A 23,414-nucleotide genomic window follows, 5' to 3' on the forward strand; every position below is an offset into this window, starting at 1 on the left:
CCCCTCATCTCTGTCCCCTCCCCCCTCTCTCTCTCTCTCTCTCTCTCTCCCCTCTCTCTCCCTTTCTCTCTCTCTCTCCCTCCCTCTCTCGCCCCTCCTTCCCTCTCTCTTCCCCCTCTCTCTCTCCTCTTCCCCCTCTCTCTTTTTTACCACCCCTCTCTCTTCCCCCCCTCTCTCCCATTCTCTCCTACCCTCTCCTCCATCTCCACCTCCTCTCTCTTCCCTCTTTCTTCTCTCTCACCCCTCTCTCACTTCCCCCCCTCTCCCACCTCACTCTCTGCCCCCTCTCTCTCCCCTACCTCTCTCTCCCCTCTCTCCCCCCCCCTCTCCCTCTCTCTCTCTCCATTCACCTCCCCTCTGTCTCTCCCCTCTCTCTCCTCTCTCCCCCCCTCTCTCTCCCCCCACTGTCTCCCTGTCTCCTTCCTCTCTCTCTCTCTCTCCACCTCCCTTTGAGAGTCTGGCCCTTCGGCACAGAGACTCTCACGGCAGCAGCAGCGCGATGCTTCCGACGCCCCCGACGGCCCGGGACACTCGAACTGTCCGGAGTGCTCCATGCCCAGAGCTGCAGCGAGCGACACGCCAGCCCCGCAAACACTCGACTGCCCGGCAAACACTCGCCAGTCCCGGCTCCCCGCATCTGTTCCCGCCGCTGGTTCTGCTCCCATCCCTCCCTCAGCCCTGGCTCTCCAACACCCACGGACCATGCAGTTTATCCGAGTTTTGAAATTTTCGTTGATCACAGAATTTCTCACCACAGAGCGTGAGAAATGTCTGATCAGCGTGAGGGCGTGAGAGTTTGCTGAGGGCGTTCTTTTTAACGCTCAAAGCGTGAGAGTTGGCAGCCTTGACGTAAGTTCAGTTCAGTTTCAGTTCAGTTTAGTTTATTGTCACGTGTATACCGAGGTACACTGAAAAGCTTTTGTTGCTTGCTATCCAGTCAGCGGAAAGGCAATACATGATTACAATCGATGCAGGATACATGATAAAGACAATGAGGTTGTCAGTGAGTTGACAGCACCTTGTATACATTGCGAGCAGACCCAATGGACAGCAGGTCTTATTCCAAGTGATTGCAAGTATTAGCCAGTCCCTGAGAATGTGACCGTGAACTTGTGACAGTGATGTTGTGACACATCAGTGATCTTATATTGGTAAGTGGCAGGCGTGACCTTCTGCAAACTGCTCCTCAGCCTGTGGAAGTGGAATTCTTTGATCAGAAATGGTTGCTGATTCAGTTCCTGGTGCTGCCTATTCAAGGTCAGGTTTGTTCTGATTTTGAGTCCACAGTAAGGTAGTGTGAAGAATTGTGCCCCCATGCGAATGTGATGGGCTGGAGCACCAAAGTACCAGTTGGGCACTGGTTCCTCCATAGTGTTGATGACACTTGCAAAGTACTAAAGTAAACTCTGTGCTTTGTAACAGTGAATAAACAGATAACTGGACAGTGAATACTGAGTACTTTGGCAACATCCCAATCATAGATTTAGCTCCTTAATCACTGCTGTCTGCTTGTTTTGCTTTCACTAGTGAATTTCAGGAAGTCGAGGAAACCCATAAAGATTATGTTAAACTTTAAAACCCACATTAATATCCTGTGATTGAACAATAAGGATGACAAATGCCAGTGTGCCTCTTTAGAGGGGGCTGTGTGCATGCTGTCTACTGTGAGGCAGTTAAATGCAGAGGCTGTAGGGGAAGTTGGTTTGGAGTTCTGCTTCTCAGTGGTTTCAGAATGTTCCTGGATTGCAGTAGCAACTCACTACCCAACTCAACACTTGCTACCCAACTCACACTCTTCCCCCCAATTGTATCAGAATATAGTGTATAGTTGTATGCACCTACAAATGCAGAAACAGGTTACCCAGTAATTCTACCTTTTGCCTGGGTTGTAATCACATGTATAAAATGCAACAAAGAAAAAATAACCAATGTAACTGTTGCACTTTTATCACCTTTCACATCCCTGCACAAGTTAACCCACAACGCTTTATAGCCGGTAATATTCTTTGTTGTAAAGTAGGAAATGCATCAGTATCACATTCTTTAGGTACAGGGAAATAGGTGGTAAGTTAAACCAACAAGGAATGCCATAGGAAACCTGGCAGTCAATCTGCATACAGACAGTTCCCATAGACAGCAACATAAATGTGATTATGACCAGGTTATTGCTCCTTGTGCTGCTCATTGGGGATAGATGTTGGGAAAAACTGCCCTGCTCATCCTCAAAATCTTTGCATTACCCCAGGATTTCAGAGAGGACCCTGTTTTAATGTTTCATTCAAACTATAGCATTTGACAATGCAGCACTTCCTTGGAGTGGTCAGCCTAGATTTTTCTGTGTAGGACTCTGGACTGGGACATGAATTTAGAGGCAAGAGAACACTGCTACACAGCCACTACTAGTCTGCTGTATCTGCAATATATCAGGAAAACCAAAGGCTGATAGCACTTGTGGGTCTCCAGCCACTCAAACCTGTTCCATGGTTCATAGTTAATTTGTCCTTAACTCCTTAATGAAACATTAAGTCTGTTTCTCTTTCCACAGACTTTGCCTAACCTGTTGAGTGTTTCCAGCATTCTCTGTTTATATTACAACGCAGAAGAGAGTCCGTTTGTCCACTGGATCCCTGAAGGTTTTTTTCAGGGGCAATCAGTGTGGTTTTACTACACTGCATTTTCCCTAATCCTTCAGCAACTTTTTTTCTACTTTGAATATTTTCCAATTCCATTTGAAGGCTTCTATTGAATTTGTTTCAGCCACCTTACAAACAGTGAATTCCTGATCCTGACCACTCGTTTCATAACTTTCTGCTTCTTTTGCCAATCGCCTGGTCCGAGCCCTCTAGTTATCAATCCTTCTGCCTCTGGTAATGTTTTTGTTTATTCTGAACAAAAGCCTTCATGGTCTGGGCAAGGATGCCTGAAGATGTCGGTCTTAAATCCTGATGAACTGAAGGCAGATCTTATCAAGATTTTAACGGAAGCTTCAGCTCAGAATGGATTGTGAAGCTCTCAGCAAGTTTTAAAGCTTTTAACTGGAAGGGAGTCAAACAATAGCATTAACTTTGATCATCGGAGTGATACATACTCGAGTTAAACCAAAAGCTGTTTTTACTTAGGTTGGTAACCCTAGGGCACCAATTCTCATTGTATTCAAAGAACTGTTGGTATTTGCTGACTATTGTGGCTCATTTTGCAATGGCTTTGAGCACAGTTATTAAAGTCTTTAAAACACCAACTTGCATTTACAAAGTGCCTTTAATGCAACAAGGTGTCCCAAGGTACTCTGCGGGATTTGTGAGCAGGCAAAACCTGACAAAGAAGCACATGTGGTGAACAAAGGCTTGACCATAGTTTTCTGGGATCGTCTGAAAGGAGGAAAGAGGTTTAGGGACGGTATTCCAGAGGTAAGAATACAGACAGCCGAAAGTTTAGTCACCATTGTTAGGCCAAATTAATATTGGTCCTCAGTTTTCTGCTCTGCGTCATAACAACTGTCACTTCAAAAGAAAGTTTAGTGACATGGTGTTTAATTACATTAATCATTTAGCAGATTACCGCAAATGAGACCGTTGTTAGGTGTTGGGCCACAATGCTGCTGGGATGGGGTGTAGCACACAAATCACAGCAGGAGAAGTTAGTTAGTAAGATTTCACCAGCTGCTAGACTGCTGAAAGTGAAGTGTTAAAAAAAGGCATCTAAATCATATTGTATTCTTGCGACAGGTTTAACACTATCACTCTTTCCGTTTTGCATCCATTAAGGAGATTTCTTTCTGTTTTGTTTTAATTTACCTTAAAGCACACCACCTTATAAAATTTAAATCACATCCTGACATATGTTTCTTCAAGGAACAATTTTTTGTTCAATAAATTGTTATTCAATTGTTTGAGATGGGAGAGGAAAATGAATCAGTTAACTATGAGCTTGCCACTCAAGGTACACAAAAATGCTGGAGAAACTCAGCGGGTGCAGCAGCATCTATGGAGCGAAGGAAATAGGAAATCAGAAGGGTTTCGGCCCGAAACGTTGCCTATTTCCTTCGCTCCATAGATGCTGCTGCCCGCTGAGTTTCTCCAGCATTTTTGTGTTCCTTCGATTTTCCAGCATCTGCAGTTCCTTCTTAAACAGCTTGCCACTTAACTTCAGTCGTGGGAAAGTCATGAGGATGTGATCAGACAGGGTGAATGAAGTAGGGAATCAGGGGTGAGGAAGATGGAGGAGGGGAGCTGAGTTGAACTGAGGTAGAGAATGTGTACATGTTCGTGTTCACAGTGAGTGGGTGGTCACAGCATGTGTGTGGGAGGGTGAAGGTGTGAGGGGAAGGGTGCATGCATGCATGCTAGGTCTGTGCAGCAGAACCTGACCTTCAACTGTCTTGGTGTAGAAACAAGGAACTGCAGATGCTGGTTTAAACAAATAGGCACAAAGTGCGGGAACAACCCTGAGAACATGGATTGGTGACATTTCGGGGCGGGCTTTTCTTGCCGAACCATCAACTATCATAGTCAGACAGTGTGGAATCAGGCTTTTGGCCCAACTGCAGACACTGGACCAATCGAAGGTTACACACAAAAAGCTAGTTCCACTCTGCCTGAGCATCTTGGAGCAGGAAATCCTCTCAAACCAATTTTGTCCTATCCTTGCTGTCTCCTCCCCTTCTGTCAAATGCTGTCTTTAAATGTTGTGCTCCTAGTCCTTTTCCCTGCCTTAACCCCCCCCGCCCCCGATCAGTCTGAAGGTAGCTGCCTATTTCCTCGAGATTCCCAGCTGAGTTTCTCCTGTGAGTGTGAATCAGGCTCTTTGGCCCAACTTGCCCACACTGACCAACATGGCCCACCTACACTAGTTCCACCTGCCTGCTTTTGGCCCATATTCCTCTAAACCTGTCCTATCCATGAATCTGTCAAAAAATTTTTAAATGTTGTGATAGTACCTGCCTTAACTACCTCCTCTGAAGGTAGCTGAAGCTGGAATTCCCAGCACTGATCCTTGAGGAACACCACTGGCCACAGACCTCCAGCCAGAATGACATCATTCCATCCCTACCCTCGCAATTCCTGAATTCACACTAGCCACTTTCACACCAAGTAGTAAATATGGTCTGGCCACTTTCATCAGAGATGACACAGATTGGGCTACAGATGGGCAGTCTGCAGAAGACTCAGATCTGGAATGGCTTGCAGTGAAGGTTCAGGACGTCACCATCATCAATGTGTACAAGCCTACCCCAGTGCATCTGGCTACAACATCCATACCAGTGTTCACCCCTCCCTGCGTATACTCAGGTGATTTCAACTGCTGCCACACTGAATGGGGCTATTCAAGATGTAATAGTGATGGAAGCGGCCTCATAGATTGGGCATCTGCTAATGACCTCAGGCCCAACTATTCCTTTGGTTTGTTTCATTCGCAAGAAGAAGACGATCTCTACTCTATGGTTTCTAAGGGTAAACCAGTTTTGAATCCAAACAACCAAGTCACCATATGTCCCATGCACCTTATTTTTCTGAATCTGCCTGCTATGAGGCACTTTGTCAAATGCCTTATTAAAACCCTTGTTGCCAACATCCACGGCCAAACTCTCATCAATTACCTTTGTCACCTCCTACAAAAATTCAATCAAGTTTGTAAGACATGACCTGCCACGGATACAACCATGCTGACTGTCTCTAATTATCCCATTCTCTTCCAAATTGATTAAATCCTATCTCGAAGAATGTTCTCCACTGGCTTTCCTACCACTGATGTGAGCCTCACCAGCCTATCAATCATTTCCTGGATTATCCTTATTTCCCTTCTTAAACAAAGAAACACCATTGGCTACTGCCCAGTTCTCTGGCTCCTGGCCTGTGGCTGGAATGGACACAAATATCTTTGTCAATATCCCAGCAATCTCCTCTTTTGCCTCTCTCAATAAACTCTCTCAAGATCCCATCAGGCCCTGGGGACTTATCCAGTTTAATACTCTTCAAGAGGCCCTGCACCACCTCATTTTTTGAACTGAAAATGTATGAACATGTTAATGTTCTCCACACTGATCTCACTTCTCCTTGGTGAATTCAGATGCAAAATACTTATTTAGTACTTTGCCTACATCCTCTGATGCTAAGCAGAAATTCCTGCCTTAATCCTTGAGTGGTCCCTAATTACCCTCTTGTTTTTGACAGATGTATAAAAAGCCTTGAGATTTTCTTTAATCCTACTTGCTAAGTCATTACATGACCCCTTCTGCTCCTCCTAATTCCCTGCTTGAAGTCTTTCTTGCTTGCTTTACTTTCCTCAAAGGTCCTGTTGGATTTCATCTTCCTGAACCTTACAAATGCATCCTTTCACTTTTTGGCGAAATTTAGAACCTCTCTAGTCATCCAAGGTCGCCTTTATATCCTTGTCTCCCCTCCTTACTGGAACATGCCGCCCCTGAACTTAGTCAGCTGGTCTTTAAATGACTCCCACATGTTTGATATAGACTTACATAGTAACAGCTGCTCCCAGTTTAACCCTCCCTATCTCCTGCCTAATAATGTTATTCCACCGAACTGTGGCATTCACTAACGCAAGCACTTTGACCTATTGGCACCACTCCCTTTCAAAATGACTGCTCCAACATGGACACTCCACTAGAGCCTGCTCGCTTTCATTTGCTGCTAATATGGTTGACCCTGAAAAGAAATAGTGCCATGTACTCCTTTGCATCCACCAGAAAGTTTGATGGCGTTTCTGTCTCACCTGAAAAACACCATATCCCCCAGGAAGGCATGCCCTTCGTACTGCATTAGGAATGTCAACAAGAGACAAGAGTATTTGATTCTCATATGTACCAACAAAGGAACAATGAAATTCTTACTTGTATCTCCATAACAGAGGCGGCACAGTGGAGCAGCAACAGTTGCTGAGATCCAGGTTTGATCCTGAATACAAGTCCTGTCTGCACTGAGTTTGCACGTTCTCCCTGTGACTGCGTGGGTTTTCTCTGGGTGCTCCGGTTTCCCCCCACATTCCAAATACATGCAGGTGTGCAGGATAATTGGCTTCTGCAAAATTGCAATTCTGTAAAATGGTGTGCTGGATAGAACTAGTGTACGGGTGATAGCTGGTCGGCATTGACTCTGTGGGCCAAAGGGCCTGTTTCCACACTTTATCTCAAAGTTAAATTAAACTAAACTAACAGGCTGTAAACACATTACACATAGATAACATAACAAACAAAAAAAAAACATCAATTTAAAATCCCCAAAAGCCTGAAGTCCTTAGTGGAACCAAAATGAATCATAGTTCATAGTTAGTGTTTGTCATGTTCAAGAGCCTAATGATTATTGGGAAGAAGCTGTTCTTGACCCCAGAGTTCACGATTATCAGACTTCATCCCGATGGTAGGAATGAAGTGAGAGCATGGGCATGGTGGTGTGTGTCTCTGATGATGCCGGCTGCCTTTTTGAGGCAGCACCTTCTGTGGATGCCTTCTATGGTGGTGAGATCAGTACCCATGGTGGACTGGCCAATGATACTTTCATAGAAACATCATGCCTCGGTTTCCTTAGAATCCAGCAAGACATAGGCCAAAACTCTGAGCAGAGGGACTAGTTTATGACTACAGCACAGTAATGAACCATCAAGAGTTAAATTAACAAGGAAATTGCTTTTCCTCTGTCAACATCTGCAACTTTAATGCTTCCCTGAGGAAATGCGTCTTGGCTCGGAACTGATGACTAAATGCGGGGAGGAGTTCAGACAAAAGGTGCTGCAAACCTCCAGAGCATCAAAGGGAGGCTAAGAGTCCATTAAGAATAATGAGCAAGAGACAAAAGTACGCTGGGACCATTTGCAAGGCAAATGGTGCCTTTGATTTCTTGCCTGTCAATACCAAAGCCCCATTTCCCCACCCCCACCTCAGCTCCACAGTACACTTGCTTTTCAAACTCTCATTACATATGTGCGATGCTCACTTTATACGTTTTTTTGCTTGGGCTTTAATGCCTGAGCGGTGAAATTTACCCCCTATAAACAGTTGAATGCACAAAGATGGACTCAAAAAACTGGAGTATCTCAGCGGGACAGGCAGCATCGCTGGAGAGAAGGAATGGGTGACGTTTCGGGTCGAGACCTTTCTTCGGAGATGCTGCCTGTCCTGCTGAATTACTCCAGGTTTTTGTGTCTATTTTCGGTTTGAAACCAGCATTTGTAGTTCCTTCTTACACAGTTGAATGCCAAATTTGTTTTGAGTTGGTTTGTCTACTTAAGTCAAGCAACCTAGACCAGTGATTGAGTGACCTACTCATTATAGGTATGTTGCGTAACTTGTCCCCTCCTCTATGAGTAACTGGTGCTCTTTCACCTTGTTTCCCCTGTGGATTGGTGAAATGCTCAAAGGTCAGCGAGATACTATTTAAAGTTGACTCTGTTCAAACGCAGGCAATCTATTTGTTCACAGCAGGACACCAGAAGGATTCTCGACACGAAATGTCACCCAAGGATACTAGATCTTTGATGTCACCTATCCATGTTCTCCAGAGATGCTGCCTGTCCTGCTGAGATACTCCAGCTCCTGAGATACTCCAGCTCCTAGTGTCCTTTTGTGTACCACATGACAAGATCATGTACCACATGACAATACTCTTTTCAGCAATGTTGATTGTGGTATCATCTATCAAATGAGATGTCAAACCAAGACCTGCCTGCCTTCTTGGGTAAGTGTAAAATATCCCACAGTTTTATCCCAAAGAGTAGGGATGCTTTCCCAGATGCACCAGCTATCATTTATCTAAAATAGACACAAAATGTTGGAGTAACTCAATGGGACAGGCAGCATCTCTGGAGAGAAGGAATGGGTGATGTTTCAGTTCAGTTCGATGTTTTCACACAGAGAGTGGTGAATCTCTGGAATTCTCTGCCACAGAAGGTAGTTGAGGCCAGTTCATTAGCTATATTTAAGAGGGAGTTAGATGTGGCCCTTGTGGCTAAAGGTATCAGGGGGTATGGAGAGAAGGCAGGTACAGGATACTGAGTTGGATGATCAGCCATGATCATATTGAATGGCGGTGCAGGCTCAAAGGGCCGAATGACCTACTCCTGCACCTATTTTCTATGATTCTATGTTTCTATGAGACCTTTCTTCAGACTGAACTTTAGTTTTGTGTCCATCTTCTGTGGAAACCAGCATTTGCAGTTCCTTCCAACACATCCTATCATTTATCTAATATCCCTAAATAAATAAATGATACAGTCATTGTCACAGTGCTATTTTTGACAGGAGCTTGCTCTGTACAATTGGCTGTTATATTCCCAGCATTACAACAGTGAACACAGAAAATGTTTGGGATATTCTTTGAATGTGAAGCTGTTCCATAGGAATTCAATGTCCTTTTGGCAAAGTGCATAAAGTTTGATAGGTATGAATTTTGTTTGGCATTATTGCTACGTACCCACATCTGGGCTGAGATTTTAAATGACACAGGAGTTGTGACTACAATCGACTATCATTTGATTACACACCAACATCCAGGATGCTTGAGCGTTCTCCAATTCACATTAATGCATTTAGATTCCGCCAAAGATAGCAGCCAAACATTGCTAGTAAATGGGGAAGATGCCTGTCTAGTTTTGTGTTTGATTCATTTTACTGCAAGCTTATCCCTAAAGTGCTTTCCTGACTCTTCCCAGGAATACTTTCCAGATTTTTGGGGTTGATTGTAACATAATTCTTGGCATTACAATGGTGTGGAATGTAATGTGATGCAGAAATAAATATTATATCCAATTGCTGGAGCTAAATGATATTCTGAACATGCAGGTAGAGCAGGCAGTGAAGAAATCTAATGGCATGTTAGTCTTCATTGCGAGAGGATTTGAATTTAGGAGCAAGAAGGTCCTACTGAAGTTTTACAGGGCCCTAGTGAGACCACACCTGGAGTATTGTGTGCAGGTTTGGTCTCCTAATTTGAGAAAGGACATTATTGCTATTTAGAGAGTGCAGTGCAGGTTCACCTGGTTAATTTCTGGGATGGCAGGACTGACATATGATGAAAGATTGGGCCGACTGGGCTGGTATTTACTTGAATTTAGAAGGATGAGAGGAGATCTTATAGAAGCATAAAAAATTCATAAAGGATTGGACAGGCGATATGCAGGAAAAATGTTCCCGATGTTGGGGGATTCCAGAACCAGGGGTCACAGTTTAAGAATAAGGGGTAGGCCATTTAGGACTGAGATGAGGAAAAACACTTTTTCACCCAGAGAGTTGTGAATCTGTGGAATTCTCTGCCAGGCAGTTGAGGCCAATTCACTAGATATTTTCAAGAGATAGTAAGATTTAGCTCTTAGGGCTAAAGGAATCAAGGGGTCTGTCTGGAAAAATTTAAAACATGGAATCCTAGACTTGGTAAATAACTGCCTCAAAAGGTAGCCTGCATCATCAAGGATCCACACCACCCTGGCCACACTCGCATTTCACTCTACCTATTGCGAAGAAGGTATAAGAGTTTAACTGTAATTTCTACATTCAGAAACAGCTTCTTTCCAGCAAACATCAGTCCATTGAACGCAACAAACTCCAACCAAACTCCAAGCTAGGAACTAGTTGTACTGGGGACTTTGGGCTCTGTTTTGTTTTGCACCATATTGTTTTTTTTTTACTTATTGAACTTCTTTTTGCTTAATATGTTACGTACTGAATAATACGTAACATAATAATAGTACTTGCTGCTGCAAGCAAGAATTTAATTATTATTTTTTGGGACATATGACAATAAAACACTTGAGTCTCTTGCCAAATAGGTAACAATGTGCAAAATCATTTATGAAAAGTGCTATCTGCTTTTGTTTATCTGCTGCCACAGATAGAAGTGATCAACAGGTTCCAGGTTCAAGGCTCACTCTAAAGATATGGGAACAAAAACTAGGCGTAACTGCAGTTTAATACTGAAGGGTGCAGGAATGTGAGAACAAAATCTGTTTCCTCACTCAGATCTTGTGCAAGATCTTTTGCCATTATTGAAGTTCAGTGTGTTAGTTATACGTCGGATCCTGGTCCACATTTATCTCTCAGCTAGAATTAGAAAACAGATTATCTGACCTCAGTCACGGCTTTTATTGGGCTGATTACCTGCTGTTTTTCAAAAGTATTCCATTAATTATCTATATAATTAAAAATCTCATCTTGTCCACTTCCTGTTTGCACTGTGCTTTGATTTTAGAAAAACCACTACCACATATGGCTATGATTTTTTGACCATCTTACTCAGAGTCCTCCTCCGCTGCGCAGTCTCTGAGGATTTTTCCCATCGATGAAAAATAAAAAACTTATTAACGTTTAAAAAATCTTGAGATTCCCTCTCCTGTCAATCACGGCCATGAAGGCCATGAAGGCCACGCCCCTTCCAGTGGGAGGGAGGAGGGACAATAAAACCCGGAAGTGTGCGCGTGGCTCAGTCTGTCTGCAAGATGGCGAGGGAGAGGATACGACTCTCTGTCTGAGCTGGGAAACTACAGAACACTGTGAGTATGCAATGTACTTGAATAAATGATTTGTTAACCCTTTAATGAAAATGAAATGAGTTGTTTGGCCTGCAATGTGCTTGAAACTGCAATGGCAATGGAAATGAAGTGAAAATGCAATGAGCTGTTTGGCTTGAGCCTGCCCTGTGCTTGAAACTACAAAGACAATGGAAGTGAAATGAAAATGCAACGCGCTATTCGGCCTGCCCTGTGCTTGAAACTACAATTCAATTGGAAATTAAATTAAATGAGTTGTTTGGCCTGCCTGAAACCACTAATTTCGGCCCACAATGCCCCTATTAGCCAAGAAACCAGTCCCTTTTGCCCAAAATGCCCGTATTAGCCCAGGAGGAGCATTTTGGCCTAAAAGGTCCGTGCCAGGCCAGGAAAAGTCCAGAAAAAGTGCATTTCACTCAGATTTTTTTTAAAAGATCCCCTTTGGCCCATCAGGCCTGTACTAGCCCAGGAGTCCCTTCAGCCCATCAGTAAGTGTTCCCCCTGCAAGTATTAAACCTCACCCCAGTATTTTTCTCCCTCCCTTCATTTGCTACCTGTGAGATCCAGGTCAGGATAGACTTTCCTCCTTCATCTCTGTGATCTGCAGAAAAAGATGAAAAATGTCTAAAAGTGATTCTCCACCCTCTCCTTCTCTCTCACACAGTCTCTCACCTGTTTTGGGCAGAATTTCTGGCAGTTTCTGAGCAGCCAGCCCACCAGGCCTGGGTGACGGAGCAGCCAGCCCACCAGGCCTGAGTGACGGAGCTGCCAGCCCAAGAATCCATTCGACCCACAATGTCTATACTATCCCTCTGGAAACCAGTCCCTTTAGCCCACAACATCCACACTAGCGCTAAAGAAAGCCCCCTCTTCCCACTGGCCAGCAATATTGGAATTGGTGGAGACGTGGAATATTGTGTTGGGGGACCAGCCCTCCCGTGTGAACATGGCCCACGGGTCCCATTTAATCTAGTAAAGTTCTAAAAGGGGACATGAAACGAGTTATGGGAAGACAATTTTTTTTTTTTGTAAGGAAATATTGAACTATCAAAGATATGGATGAGATTAATGGAAGGTACTTTTTACAAAGATATGGAGCTAACATCTGTCACAACACATCCTGGCATTTCATGCTCAACAATGTGAAAAAGTATATAACAAAAAGAAAAATTGTAAAGGCTAGCATCATATTATAGTTGGAACACAAGCACTGATATTTATTACAATATTACGCTACCAAAACCTGAAGTAATTAGTTCCTGAGGTGGGGGAACCACATTCATACACAAACTATGGACAATTGTTTTTTTGTTTTGTTCAAATTCTGGTCGGCGTAATAAACACAGGATGCTTTAGATTCACACTTGTTGGAAGGGTTAAAATTTCATTTGGTCCACTGATGTTTTTCAGGGAGGAAACCATCCATCCTTTTCCAACATTGACGCCATATCTACGAACATATGGTTGACTATTAAGTGCCCTCTCAACTGGCCAAAAAAGCCTCCCATGGGCAATATGAATGGGCAGTAATTAAATGAACACATACGTTTTTATTTGTGAATTAACTTGTTGGGTTCTGGAAGTGTCAGACCCCAATAACGTAATGCCGATGTGAAAAATATCTGCCGCATTTTTATTTCCGTGTTATCAGTCAGATCAACTCATAATTCATATATTTTAAACATAGAACAAAGGAAGAGGGTCCTTCATAGTTCATCACAGTTTCATTTTGAAGATCCCAACCACTGGTAATGCCTACTTAAAGGTTCACAAACAATTAGAGGATAAATCATTCAGGGCCAAAGGAGACTGTTTGTCACACCATGCCTGTGCCAATTTTCAGCAGAAACTGCCTAATTAGACCCACTCATGTAGGATGCTGGTTCTAACCGAAGATATACACAAAAAGCCAGAGTAACCAAGGGTGCAGGAAAATCAATAGTAGGGACCTGTAGCAGGAGTTACACATGGGCCTGCAGGATCACTTCATAGTTCATATTTCCTTACAACATAGAGTGTTGTAAGTTACACAGTGATAACAGGCCTTTCTTTGCAAGACTTTGCAACATTTTCCTCTTGACTGAACACCTCCGAATGGTCAGTGAGTGAAAATTAGAAGAATCAATCCACAAAGGTTTTAGAGGAAGCACATATCAGATTAACATAGGAGTAGATGAGAAACAGAGAGCCCGAGGGCTGCAGTTTAAACAGGATTAAAATCAGATAATGTTTTCAAACAAAGTCTGAAATGAAACCAACATCCGCCCTTGTCAGATAACACAAACTCCAACTATTGGTTATGCAGCATGTTGTAGTCATCAGAAAGGCCTCCCTTTCTTTTAAGGGTACACATGAAATGCAAATAGATTTAAGTATCATAAAAGATCCCGTATTTCTTTATTGAAGAAAGCCATGGGAATCCAGGCCATTATTTACTCCCTCTACCAATGTCAAAAGGGGCTGTCCCACTGCGGCGACGTAATTGGCGAGTTTAGAAGAGTTTGCGCTCGACTCATACTCACAGCATGATCGATGCAGGTCCTAGGAGGTCTTTGTAACTCCCCTTCATGCTCGAGAGTAGTCCCCGGATACACGAGGCCTCAGCTAAGTCGCCGCGTATTTTGCTGAAAAATACCCGCGAGTAAAAAAAGGTAGCCATGAAAAAAATCGATATTTTTTTACTTGTAGGTTTAGTCGAAGTAGGTCGTAGTAGGTTGGCATGTTATTCGTAGGTAATCGAGGGTAGTCGAAGGTAGTCAAAGGTAGTCGTAGATAGTCTTCAACATAATCGAAGGGAGGTCGAAGGAGATCGAAGGAGGTCTTCAACATGACACTTTTTCAAACTCTCCTAAACTCTTCTAAACTTGCCAATTAGGTCGCCGCAGTGGGACAGCCCCTTAAGACATGTCTAAGTTGGAGCTTGCTGAGCACAGAGTAGGACCTCATATTACGCTTGGGTAGCTTTCAACCCAACGGTATGAATATTAAATTCTCCAAATGTAGGTGACGTCTAAACCTGCCCCCTTCTCTTTCTCCCCCACCTTTCTCCCCCCTCTCGCTTTCCCTGTGCCCCACCTGGACTCGTGCCTATTTCTCCCCCTCCACCCACATTCTTCCCTCTGATTTCACAACCTCTTCAATTCTTTTGTCTCACACCTTCGGTTATTTTCACTTCTGGCCTTTCTCCAAGCATCTGTCTATCAAACCCACTCTCGCCTGTGTTCATCTTTTATCTGCCACGTTTTGTCTTGCCCCTCTTCTCTCTTCAAGCTTTCTTCCACCCCCCCCCCCTCCCCCGCACACAATCAATCTGAAGAAGGGTCCCAAACCGAAACGTCATCTATTTATGTTCTCCAGAGATGCTGCCTGACCCACTGAGTTACTCCAACACTTTGTATCTGTTTTTTTTTGTAAAGCAGTATTTACAGTTCCTTATTTGTAAGTGGCTGAAGTGGGCTGGATCTGATGAATCCTGGATGAAGGGGATTCTGGGTTAAGCCTGCCAGTTGTTCCAAATCTGGAATGCTTTGCTTTTACCAATGCTCTCCTGAACTCAATCTCCTAACAGGACCCAGGCCTCCAGCTACAGAGCAAGGCCATTGTGAATGCAAGTGGGTGACTCTGCTCCTGAATGGTTTAATGGACAATGAGGCTCCACCACCTCCCACCCAGTTACTGGAAAAAGACATCTTCTGCCTACAACTGACTGGAAAGCACCCCTCAGGTCATGGAGACAGCTGTTTATCTTCAGTCTCTTCTGGTCGTATTTGCGTTGATGTAATATAATTACATTTTAGTTGCGTTTATTATTGCCATCTGTATCATGGTAAATTAAAAAGCTTTTTGCGATTCGTGCAATCTCGTCAATGAAAAAAATTATACATGATTACGATCAAGCCAGTCCACTCTGGACAGATACGGGATAAAGTGCATACTTAGTGCGAGAAAAAGTCCGATAGCATAGAATTAGAAAGAGAATTATAAAGTACTGCAGATGCTGAAAATCTGAAATAAAAATGGAACATTGTGCAAAAAATCAGCAGATCAGGTAGCATTTATGGAGAGCGAGAGTTGGTGTATCAGACTTTCGATCTTTCATCACTCTGTGTCTCTTCCCATAGATGCTGCCCGGCCAGTCAAGTGTTTGTAGCATTTTCTGCTTTGACAGCTAAAGAGCACAAACTGACGATTAGCTGTCGATGTCCCAACTACAGGAGAGGATGAGAAAGGAAATAAATATACACAACAAAATAATCAAATATGATGATTATTTTTATTACAGAGGTACAGTGTGGAAACAGGCTCATCGGCCTATCGAGTCTGTGCCGACCAATGATCACCTATATACTAGTTCCATCCTGCACACTTGGAGCCAATTGACTTACAATAGACACAAAATGTTGGAGTAACACAGGCAGCATCTGTGGAGAGAAGCTGGGTGACGTTTCGGGTCGAGGCCCTTCTTCAGACTGAGTCAGTGGAGAGATACAGAAATAAGGACATGTAAGGTGTGAAAATGTGACAAAGGGGATTGAGATCAAGGAAAATTTAGAATAGATCGTTGTTAGCTAGGAGAAGGTAACAACAAAGCAAACAGAGAAAAAATGTAAACGAGGACAGTCTGACTGGTCAGAAGTCAGACCGGTTACTTGAAGTTAGAGAAGTCAATATTCAAGATTCAAGATTCAAGATTCAAGACTCAATTTAATTGTCACATGTACCAATTAAGGTACAGTGATATTTGAGTTACCATACAGCCATACTAAGTAAAAAGCAAAAATACACACAGCACATAAAATAAAGTTTAACATAAACATCCACCACAGTAGAATCAACATTCCTCACTGTGATGGAAGGCAATAAAGCAATAAAGAATCTTCCTTCTTTGTTCATCGGTGGTCGGGAACTTTGAACGGGGCCATTGCCGATGGTCCACTGTTCAAGCCCTTGAATCAAGTCCACAGGCCCCGCGGTCAGAGCTCCACCATATAACAATTACAGCACGGAAACAGGCCATCTCGGCCCTACAAGTCCGTGCCGAACAACTTTTTTTCCCCTTAGTCCCACCTGCCTGCACTCATACCATAACCCTCCATTCCCTTCTCATCCATATGCCTATCCAATTTATTTTTAAATGATACCAATGATCCTGCCTCCACCACTTCCACTGGAAGCTCATTCCACACCGCCACCACTCTCTGAGTAAAGAAGTTCCCCCTCATATTACCCCTAAACTTCAGTCCCTTAATTCTGAAGTCATGTCCTCTTGTTTGAATCTTCCCTATTCTCAAAGGGAAAAGCTTATCCACATCAACTCTGTCTATCCCTCTCATCATTTTAAAGACCTCTATCAAGTCCCCCCTTAACCTTCTGCGCTCCAGAGAATAAAGACCTAACTTATTCAACCTTTCTCTGTAAACTTAGTTGTTGAAACCCAGGCAACATTCTAGTAAATCTCTTCTGTACTCTCTCTATTTTGTTGAAATCCTTCCTATAATTGGGCGACCAAAATTGTACACCATACTCCAGATTTGGTCTCACCAATGCCTTGTACAATTTTAACATTACATCCCAGCTTCTATACTCAATGCTCTGATCTATAAAGGCTAGCATACCAAAAGATTTCTTTAACACCCTATCTACATGAGATTCCACCTTCAAGGAACTATGCACGGTTATACCCAGATCCCTCTGTTCAACTGTATTCTTCAATTCCCTACCATTTACCATGTACGTCCTATTTTGATTTGTCCTGCCAAGGTGTAGCTCCTCACATTTATCAGCATTAAACTCCATCTGCCATCTTTCACCCCATTTTTCCAAATGGCCTAAATCACTCTGTAGACTTTGGAAATCCCCTTCATTATCCACAACATCCACCACTGACGATCTTCGGCAAAAGGTCCCAGGCTCCGCGATGGTAAGTCCGCACCGCACCCACGGCTTGAGGCTCCGGGCCGCACTCCAGGAAAGGCCGCACCACTTCATGTTGTAGGCCGCAGGGGGGGGGGGGGGGGGGGGGGGGGAGATGCAACTGAGAAAAATTGCATCTCGGTGGAGGTAAGTGACTGGCAAAGGTTTTGCCCGATCCCCCCTCCCCCACATAACACATACCAATGGACATCAAAACAAACATTCAAAACATACTTAACTAATAATAAAAACAGAGAAGAGACGAGACAGACTGCTGGCGAGGCGGCCATTACGAGCGCCACCCGGTTCATATCGCTGCCCAAGTGAAATATAAGGTGTGGTTTCTCCAATTTGCACTGGGCCTCACTCTGGCAAAGTAGAAAGCCAGGACAGAAAGGTCAGTGTGGGAATGGGAGGGGGAGTTAAAGTGTTTATTAACCGGGAGATCAGGTAAGTTTAGGCAGATCGAGTGGAAGTGTTCAGCGAAACAATTGCCAAGCCTGCACTTGGTTTTGTCGATATATAGGAGTCCACACCTGGTACAGCGGATACAGCAGATGAGGTTGGAGGAGGTGCAAGTAAATCTCTGCGTCACCTGAAAAGACTGTCGGGGCCCTTTGTACGGAGTCCAGGGGGGAGCTATAGGTACAGGTGTTGCATCTCCTGTGGTTGCGGGGGAAGTACCTGGGGTGGAGGTGGTTTGGGTGGGAAGCGATGAGTTAACCAGAGAGTTGCAGAGGGATTGGTCTCTGCGGAAAGCGGAAAGGGGTGCAGATGGGAGAATGTGGCTAGTGGTGGGATGCCGTTGGAGGTGATGAAAATGCCGGAGGATTATGTGCTGTATGCGACAGCTGATGGGGTGAAAGGTGAGGACAAGGGGGACTGTCCCTGTTGCGGCTGGGGGGAGGGATTGCAAGAGCGGAGCTGCGGGATATCCAGGAGACCCCTAGAGAAGGCCTCATCTATGATGGAACAGGGGATCCCCCATTCTCTAAAGAATGAGGACGTCTCAGATGTCCTGGTATGGAACACCTCATCTTGGGTGCAGATGCGGCCTAGATGGAGGAATTGGGTGTATGGGATAGTCTTTATAGGAAGCAGGGTGAGACGAAGTGTAGTCTAGATAGCAGACGGAGTCAGTGGGTTTATAATAAATTCAGTTGTTGCCAATTTCTACTGATTGTGTTCTGTTGATGAGGAAGTCAAGGACCCAGTTGCAGATGGATGTGCAGAGACCCCTGAGCTTGGTAACAAGTTTGAATGCGATGATGGTCTTGAATACCAAGGTGTAGTCTATGACCAGCAGCCTGACGTATGCACTTTAATTGTCTAAGTGGTCCAGTGCGAAGTGGGGAGCCAGCAAGATTGCGTCCTCCATTGATCTGATGTGGTGGTAGGTAACTTGTAGTGGGTCCAGGTACTTGCTGAGCTAGGAGTTGATATGCACCATGACCAACCTATCAAAGCTCTTGGCCACCACGGACGTTAGTCATTGAGTCACATCACCTTACTCTTCTCTATTATTAGTGCCCCTTTAAAGCAAGTGGGAACCTCATACCTCTGTAATGAAAGGTTGAAGATGTCCGTAAAGACTCCAGCCAGTTGGTCCATGGAGGTTTTGAGAATGCGGCCCGGCACACAATCAGGTTTAGATGCTTTCCAAGGGTTCATCTTCCTGAAGGATCTACCGACATTGACCTCCGTGATATTACAAAGCCATTGAGGACTATGGGTGCCCAAGAAGGCACCTTAGTGTTCTCCCTGTCGAATCGTGCGTAGATGAGTTGTTATTTATTATTAGCAGTGCACACTGGAAGAGATACAGTCAAGGCACAATGCACAATGAAGTAGGTACATAGTTAGTAGATTGACTGATTGCGGAGCATTTTATTACATTAAGGGCAAATTGTTGCCACTGGAAATACGAAAGGAGAAGCAGTAGTGTTGTGCAACTTTTGATTGTTTTCATCAGATACACCTCACGGGCAAATACTCCATCAAAAACACATGGAATATTCACCAAGAGCTGTTTGATGTCACCCTGTCACGTCACTATGTGTAAAATGTATACCTAGCGTATTGTAATAAAATCAGTACATGCTCGTAGCACTCAGCAGGTCAGTACCAGTGAGATCTTCCATCAGGTGGGGCATGAAATTCTATTTGGATTCTGCTGGGCACCGATGAGAAATAGAAAGAATGTTTATCCCACTCACTCTATAAGTGATACGGAAGACTGCATTTTCATTGCAATACCCCTCTCATCCTTAACATTTCCCCTGCATTAAGGTGCCCCTCAAAACTCCACAGGGTAGGACATTTATCCTTTAAAGGACTGAGTTTCTGTGCTCAATTTCAATTCTCAATTTACAACTTTTTCCAGCACACATTTATGATTTTAATTATTTTGCCACCGCAGTCTTTGTCTTCTGCAGTCAGAATCCGAAGCTCTGGAATTTCCTCCCTCTGTCTCTCTGACCTCCTTTTACTTTAGTTTACTTTGGAGATACAGTGTGGAAACAGCCTTTTCGCCCCACTGAGTCCGCGCCGACCAGAGATCCTCGTACACTAGCACTATCCTACATACGAGGGACAATTTACAATTTTATCAAAGCCAATTAACCTACAAACCTGCAGGTGTTTGGAGTGTGGGAGGAGACTGGAGCATCCGGAGAAGACCCATGTGGTCACAGGGAGAATGTACAAACTGCGTATGGACAGCACCCGTAGTCAGGATCAAACCTGGGTTTCTGGCGCTGTAAGGCAGCAACTCTACTGTGTCGCCCCTTTCCTACACTCTTTCCTTCTTTAAGGCGATCCTTAAAAGCTATCTCCTTCACCTGTCCGAATTTCACCTGTGGACTGGGGAACAATTTTGCCTGATACTGCTCCTGAACACTGTGTGCAATCGCTACTTTTAGCTATGTTGGCATCTGCTGGAAGAAGACCACTATTTGGTATTTGGATGTTTTTTACATGAATCAATTCTATAACCCCGCCATCTAGATCATGCCCTCTTCTCACTACTACCATGAGGCAGATCATACAGAATCTGAAGTCCCACACCACCAGGTTTAGGAGCAGATGTTTTCTTACAATCATCAGGTTCTTGAACTGACCCACTCAACCCTAATCCTACCTCTTTAACTGAACCGACCACCTCATGCACTTTCAAGAGTTAGTATTTCTAATGATTTGCTACTAATTATTATTATTTCTGTTCTTATTACTACATATCTCTTGTCTTTGCAGTCTTTTCCTTTCCACTGTATTGTATCGTTTGTGTTTTTGCGTCTATGTACTTGCGTGCTGTTGCAAGCAAGATTTTCATTGTACTAGTGCCAATGACAATAACTCGACTTGAAGCACTTGAAAAGTACCATCACCACTGTCAACGCATAGCCCTCAAATACGCTTTGGTGAATAGATGGCGATAGCATCCTCCTGCAGGTCAACATCCCTGGGTTCTAATTACAGGCAATCAGCTCCTATGAGCAGGTTACATTGTTGCATGTCCCTGGCTGTGCTTGTGAACCAGACACTCAGAGCTCTGTATGGCACGATATCACCGAGTAGACAGACATGTGGACATGTTTCAAGGATGTTCTCAAAGCCACCCTGCAAAGGTGTAACACTTCCACTAGCAGCTGGGAATCCCTGTTCCATGACTTTGTAGAAAGGAAAAGGAGCATTTGGAATGCCACCAAAGCCTTGTGTGTCTTTGTTAGCAGGGCAAATGGTGGAAGGTGCCCACCATCTCCCATACTACCCACCTAATCATATTCCAGCCGTGTCAAGCATCCATTGCAGAATCTGACGGTCCCACGTGTAATTGTGCATTATCTTTCTGCTGACTGGTTAGCACGCAACAAAATCTTTTCACTGTACCTCAGTACACATGACAATAAACTAAACTAAACTATACTAAATTGAACAATTTGCCACTTGAGAGCACATAGAACTGGAACGGAATCGTCATTCTTGATCCAAAGAGATTTTTGAAGATGATGACGATGAAGAAGAAGACATCTATTGAAAATATCAGATGAAATATTCGGTTCTCCCTTTATGACTATTCCAGTTTCTGTTGCTTGTGTTTTTGTTCACTCTGTTCTAGCAGTGTTTCTTTCACCCTCCTTGAGTTAAACTGCATTGTGTTGTTGATCAATGCAGAGAACTCCAGATTCTAGGGTCTCGGGCATTTATATTTAAAATCAGATTATCTTTCCTTTGAGGATGTGCTTAGCCATGGCTCGATCAGGAGCATTTGCAGGTTGTTCTGTCGTTCCAGGAGTGGCACATATGGGACCTATTTGGCACTTTAAGTCATGGATACTTATATAGAGATAGAGCATGGTCCCCATTGACTATGAACTACCCATTTTTACACTAATTGCAGATGCATCCCAATATTTTATGTTCCCCACATTAACATCAACTTCTACCAGCTTCTACACTACCAGACTACTATGGATGATTTATATTGGTTTATTAACTGATGACTTTAGAAAGAAACTGGAGTTTTCAGTGGTAACCCACAGGGTCAAAGGGAAAACATGCAAACTCTACACAGACAGCACCCATGATCATGACGAAACCTGGGTCTCTGGCAGCAGCCTCAGCAGCTGTGTCATTGTGCTGTCCAATTAGTTCCACTGGCCCCTAAAAATAACAATCGCGTTGGCCCCATTTATATTTAAACACATAAACACATTTTGATCCTTGGGAACCTCTGTGTGTGTGGACACTGGCTACTTCATTTGCAATCCTACAATTGAGACCACGCCACAAGAAAATAGTTCAATGGCTGTAAAATGCTTTGTTATATTCTGAGGTAGTGTTTGACACTTTATTAATGCAAGTGCTTCTCGCGATATAAAATATCATTATTAATCATGTCACGGTTTAATCCTTACACGAGAAGGAAAGAGAACTGTAACAAAACACAAACTTGATCTGTAAGCGTGACCTCAATCTAGCATCCTCTAATCTCTCAAGAGGAACAACTACTTCTATTCCATAATATAATTTTAGTGATGATTTATTCTGCTACTTTCAAGATGACCACAATATTGAGATTACAAAAATCTTTTGACATAACAACCCAATGAGTAATGTACTCTAGGCTGTCAGATGATACCAAATTAGCTCGAACACTAGTTTTCGTTGACAGATATTGTTACTGTATGCTGTGAGGAATTCATAAACTTATCACATACTTGATAAGTAGAACAGGAACAGAAATGTTGAAAAATGTAATAAATTGCAAGATAGCGCAATTGAACGCAAGGTCAACATTTCAGTATTGCATTGTTCCTTGCTGGTAATGTGTCCATGTAAATGTGATAACATATAGAGCGCTGACATTTTATTTTGTGGCCCGCCTTAAAGAGTTACCATTCTAAAACACAATTGATTCCCAAAGTCCCAATAGTTTGTGAAATAATACCTGGGATAAGAGAGTTGGAATTTGGGACCAAGACTGGATTCACCAGTTTTATATTCCATTTAAGGAATGGTCAATGTTTGATCCTGCATAAGTGGTATTGGAAGCAGTGATGGAAATGGGGAGGGTTTGCAGGGGGACGGGTGTTCCCATACTTTTCAGTTTCCAGTTTCCATCCTGTGCATGAATTCGCAGCTTTATCCTGAGCTACTTAATCCAAGGGCGAGCGAACGAGCGGACAGACGGACGAAAGCAACGATCATGGAGTGGAATAGATGACATTTTGGGTCGAGACCCTTCTTAAGACTGAGTCAGGGGAAAGAGGAACAATAGATATAGACCGTACCAAGGACAAATGAATGGAAGATATGCCTATATCTCCCGTTTCCCTTTCTCTTGACTGTCAGTCTGAAGAAGGGTCTCTATGATCGTTGCTTTCGTCCGTCTGAACGCGCGTTCGCTCGCTCTTGGTGTCGGCGCTTCTCCCCTCAGACTCCGCCAAACACACACACAGCATGTCCGGCAGATCGGTGCGGGCCGAGACCAGGAGCAGGGCGAAGGATGA

At 43.7% G+C, this 23,414-nt stretch overlaps 1 long non-coding RNA gene across 1 annotated transcript; it reads left to right on the forward strand.

Moving 5' to 3' along the window:
- Nucleotides 1-610: 610 nt before the first annotated feature.
- On the forward strand, nucleotides 611-15,759 carry LOC129695476 (uncharacterized). Its single transcript, XR_008723170.1, has 3 exons — nucleotides 611-3,407; nucleotides 8,432-8,687; nucleotides 15,059-15,759. It is a non-coding gene; the product is annotated as an uncharacterized LOC129695476 (long non-coding RNA).
- The last annotated feature ends 7,655 nt before the right edge of the window (nucleotides 15,760-23,414 follow it).

Source organism: Leucoraja erinacea, chromosome 3, assembly GCF_028641065.1.
Source record: "Leucoraja erinacea ecotype New England chromosome 3, Leri_hhj_1, whole genome shotgun sequence".
Lineage (NCBI taxonomy): Eukaryota > Metazoa > Chordata > Chondrichthyes > Rajiformes > Rajidae > Leucoraja > Leucoraja erinaceus.